At 44.5% G+C, this 5,172-nt stretch overlaps 1 non-coding gene across 1 annotated transcript; it reads left to right on the top strand.

Annotated features, from left to right (window-relative positions):
• Positions 1–2,670: 2,670 nt before the first annotated feature.
• Positions 2,671–2,758, top strand: trnap-agg (transfer RNA proline (anticodon AGG)). The gene is given in 2 exon segments: positions 2,671–2,706; positions 2,723–2,758. It is a non-coding gene; the product is annotated as a tRNA-Pro (tRNA).
• Positions 2,759–5,172: the final 2,414 nt, after the last annotated feature.

Genomic DNA, 5,172 nt, shown 5'->3' with positions numbered 1-5,172 from the left:
GACCCGGTTCAATCCCCGTCCCTGGTGCTGTCTCTGTGAAGTTTGCATTCTCTCCTCTCCCCCTGTCTCCCTCAGACCAGGTGTGGAGGGAACAAATTCTTTCTCACCTCCCTGGTAAACGTGTGTCATTTAGTCTGACACTGTCCTCTGGTACGAGGCTCCCATTTCCGCCCTCCACCTTTCCCACCCTCTCATTCTACCTCACTATATATTTCTCTCTTATTTTCTCAACCACTGTATCCTTTCTCATAAACTTTTTCCTCTTCCACTCATACACCGTCTGCCCTCCTCCTCATTCCTCTATCTTCACTTTATCTTATTCTCCCATCCTTTTGTCTCCAGATCCCATCCTCACTCCATCTTTCCCTTTCCCATTATCTCACTCCAACTGTCTCTCCACCTTCTCTCCATCTCTCCACCCCTCCTCCCCTTTACCTCTCCCTCCTTCCACCAGCCATACTTTCTCCAGGGGAGCCCGCAGTGAGCCTCAGCAACTCCTCTAACTCGGCACTCCCCCAGTTCAAGGGAGGATCCAGTCTCCCCCGCAGGGTTAGGGCCTGGATGTCGCCGGTGATCCTGGATCCTCACCTACGTCCGCTGGGCTTTGATTATCTCCGGGAACTCGGGTTTGAGCCCTCTCCCTCCCCTCCCCCCACCCAACCTGGAATCCATCCACATCTGCCATCCCCGCAAATTCTTACACGGGGCCGCTGAGAGAGGGTTAATTACTCGGTCTGGGAGGGGAGGCGTTAATTTAAAAATCAGGGTGTTAACGTCCAGGGTCAAATGACGATGGTGTTAATATGCGAAGCCAAATGAGGAGGGTGTTACTTTACGGGACCATAGGAGGAGGGCGTTAAAGTCTGGTGGCGCAAGTGGAAAGTGTTAATGTACGGGGTCCAGTTGGGAGATGCGATAGAAGTGAGATTGTGTGTCTCTTGAAAGTAGAATGTTAAGTGCTGTCGGCATCTTACCCAGAACGTCAACTTAAAGTAATATGTCTTCAGGAGTCAATACTACACTCAGGGCTTAAAAAATAGCTACATCTCAGTTTGTGTGTGCAGAACGACCATATGCGTGGTTTACAGCATCGATACCTGGTTACAACAACAAGCACCTCAGCAGCATCGAGAATACAAAACCGAGCTGGATATTTCACTGCAATGCCACACTCTACCTCGGGGCGGCGATGTTGTACCGTCAGTGCCGATGGAAACGATCTCACGGAATTGTGGGAAGTAAAGAGCCATATTTGCTGCGAAGGAAAAGTCAAACGTCAGCGGTTTCCACTGGGGACCGTCATTTATTACAGTCACTGAACAAACACACTCGTTTAACCGCTTCCAGCCCAGTACGCCTCCAGCAATATCAGTTGAAACAAATGTGATCTTAAACACATAAATTTCTCAAAGCTGCAGAACGAAAGCTGGGACGTAGCTGTATGTGTAACATGTAGTGAGGGGGCAGGCAGAACTTGTGGAAGGGCATAGAAGGTTTGAAAAATAACTGGCCAAACGGAGAAAAAAAATAACTAACATGCACAAATGAAATATATAAATCTGGCGGGATGAAAGGATCTTGGGAATGGTGAGGGCAGAGTGCCATGGGAGGAAGTGTGGTACAGTTGGCAGAGAAGGAGTGTCGGGGCGGGTGGGTATGGCGTACATGCAGACACTCCCAACACCGAGACTTCAGGCAAGGCCATTTTATTGCAAACAATTGGTTTATTGCTCATCATAGAACGAATCACTGGTGCTTCCCGCACACTCCCCTCTCCCTTCCCCTTTTCCCAAACATGACTCCCTCTCCCTGCCCCCTTCCCACTATAGATGGATCACTATGGGTCCACAATAGAGACCCATAGCAGAATTAGGTTTGTCATCACTGACATATCTCATGAAGTTTGTTTTCCAGCAGCAGCAGTAAAGTGCAATACATAAAATTACAACAGTACTGTGCAAAATTCTTAGGCTTCAGGGTAATTTATACGTTCCTGAGACTCGTTCATATTATAAGGAATTTGCTGTGGTGTGCTCGTCAAAACGAAAAACACGCGATAAAATAACCCAACATTCAGCAATGATGAAGAGTAAAGAATATTATAAAATATAGCTAGTGGTTAGAGTACGATATGGAATAAAATGCACTTCGACTGTAAGTATTATAAAAAGCGCTTTAAGATGATGACGGTGCAGTGACGGGGGAGAGGTAATAGGTAGAGGAGGTGGGGGAGGTCAAACTAAAACAGTTGATCAGCTTATCCACGCGAAACGGGGAGAACGTACAAACTCCTTGCGGGTAGCGGCAAGGAGAGTGGAGGAAAGATTAGGGGAGATGTCAGAGGTAAGTTTGTTTTACACTGTGTGGTGGGTTTTAGGAATAGTGTGGTAGAGGCGTGTGTAACTGCGACGTTTAAAAGACACTTAGGTAGGCAGGTTTATGGCCTGTGTAGGAGGGAAGAGTTAGAGTTACGGGAAAGTAGTTTTACATAGGTGGAGAAAATATGGAGGTCCGAAGGGCCCCTAGTGTGCTGGACAAGTTCTTTGTTCTTTGTTCTACTTTGGTCCTGTCCTCTAAGGTCGGACATAAAATACCTCCCAGATGTGTTGAGGAAGGAGGCTGAGAATGTGAAAGTAATCAGTTCATTCAAAGTTTGAGAAACTTTGAATGGGCTCGTTGGTCTAGTGGTATGATTCTTGCTTAGGGCCTGGATTTGCGAGTATGCGAGAGGTCCCGGGTTCAATTCCCGGACGAGCCCCTCTGAATAATATGTTTTAGGAATTCATTCAGTCATTCAGTGAAGCACAGGGGAATGAGGGGAGATACTTACGAAATAATGCGGGATATAGATAAGGTCAATGTCTGCAGGGTTTCCCCCTTAGATTGGGTGAGATGATTACTCGAAATTACAGGTGAATTATGAAAAGTTATATTTTCAATGGGAACCTGTGGGGGAACGTTTTCGCTCAGAGGATATCGCGAGAGTGAACGAGATGCAGGTTGAATTGTAACAATTAAGATAAGTTTGAATGGGAGGGATTTGGAAGGCTATGTTCTTGGAGCGGGTAGATGGAACCAGTCAGAAGGCTGGTATGGACTAGATGGGCCGAAGGGCCTGCTTCTGTTCTGTAGTACTCCTTGACTCTATAATCCATGAAGGATTGGAGCCAGGATATAAATGCAGTGAATGGGAAGTGTTGTGAAGCTGGTGGCCAACTCCTGCCCCCCATCTTCCTTTGTTCCTGTGTTCCTGAAATTGAGATCAAATACTAACAAATGTCATACTCTCTACATTGGAATGAAATAAAGATAGGGAGCATGGAAAAAAGTATTGCAGTAGATGACCGTCTTCCAAAATTTCTCTGCCGTCTGGAGACGTTCCTGCCGAGTGGAGTGTGGCTAACGTAACCTCGTTGTTTGATAAAGGAACTGGCGGGACGGTTTACATCTGAACTGCGGGGGTCAAACATTCTTGCAGGTAGGTTTGCTAGAGAGGCTCCAGTGGATTTAAACTAGATATGAGGGAGGAGGGGAACCATAGTGCAGGAACCGATGTATGAGAGAAGGAAGAAAAAGAAGACAGTAAAGTTCTTTGTACTGTTAGAAATAAACAGAGAGGAAGAGGTGGAGAATTTCTTAAATGCATTTATTTCAATGCCAGGAGCATTGTAAGAAAGGTGGATGAGCTTAGAACATGGATCGACACCTGGAAATAGGATGTTGTAGCTATTAGTGAAACATGGTTGCAGGAGGGGTGTGATTGGCAACTAAATATTCCTGGATTTTGTTGCTTCAGGTGTGATAGAATCAGAGGGACAAGAGGGTGAGGTGTTGCGTTGCTTGTCAGAGAAAATATTACAGCGGTGCTCTGGCAGGATAGATTAGAGGACTCGTCTAGGGAGACTATTTGGGTGGATTTGAGGAATGGGAAAGGTGTAATAACACTTATAGGGGTGTATTATAGACCACCTAATGGGGAGCGAGATTCAGAGGAGCAAATTTACAAGGAGTGAGCAGATATCTATAGTAAGCACAGGGTGGTGATTGTGGGAGATATAAATTTTCCACATATAGACTAGGAAGCCTATACTGTAAAAGGGATAGATGGTTTGGAGTTTGTAAAATGTGTGCAGGATAGTTTTTTGCAGCAGTACATAGAGGTACCAACTAGAGAAGGGGCAGTGTTGGATCTTCTGATAGCTAATGAAATAGGTCAGGCGATGCAAGTATGTGTTGGGGAGCACTTCGGGACCAATGATCACAATATCATTAGCTTCAATATAATTATGGAGAAGGATAGGACTGGACCCAGGGATGAGGTTTTTGATTGGAGAAAGTCTAACTTTGAGGCGATGTGAAAGCATTTAGAAGGAGTGTATTGGGAAATTTTGTTTTATGGGAAGGATGTAATATACAAATGGCGGTCATTTAAAGGTGAAATTTTGAGGGTACGGAATCTTTATGTTGCTGTTAGGTTGAAAGGAAAGGTTAAAAGTTTCAGAGAGCCATGGTTTTCAATGGATATTGGAAAGTTGTTAGGAAAAAGAGAGATATCTACAATAAATATAGGCAGAATGGAGTAAACGAGGTGATCGAGGAATATAAAGAATGTAAGAAGAATCTTAGGAAAGAAATTAGAAAAGCTAAAAGAAGATACGAGGTTGCTTTGGCAAGTAAGGTGAAAATAAATCCGAAGGATTTCAACAGCTATATTAATAGCAAAAGGGTAGTGAGGGATAAAATTGGTCCCTTAGAGAATCAGAGTGGACAGCTATGTGTGGAGCCAAAAGAGATGAGGGAGATTTTGAACAACTTCTTTTCTTCGGTATTCACTAAGGAGAAGGATATTGAATTGTGTAAAGTAAGGGGAACAAGTTGGGAAGTTATGGACAGGATATTCCATTAGACCTTGAGGGAGGAATGGTGTAGAAATAGCAGGGACTCTGAAAGAAATATTTCAAATGGCATTAGAAACGGGGATGGTGCCGGAGGATTGACGTACTGCTCATGTGATTCCATTGTTTAAGAAGGGTTCCAAGAGTAAACCTAGCAATTATAGGCCTGTCAGTTTGACGTCAGTGCTTGGTAAATTACTGGAGAGTATTCTTAGAGGTGGTATATATAATTATCTTGATAGACAGGGTCTGATTAAGATCAGTCAACATGGATCTG

Source organism: Hypanus sabinus, unplaced genomic scaffold (genome assembly GCF_030144855.1).
Source record: "Hypanus sabinus isolate sHypSab1 unplaced genomic scaffold, sHypSab1.hap1 scaffold_194, whole genome shotgun sequence".
NCBI classification, from domain to species: Eukaryota; Metazoa; Chordata; class Chondrichthyes; order Myliobatiformes; family Dasyatidae; genus Hypanus; species Hypanus sabinus.
This window is presented reverse-complemented; position numbering and strand designations above follow the sequence as displayed.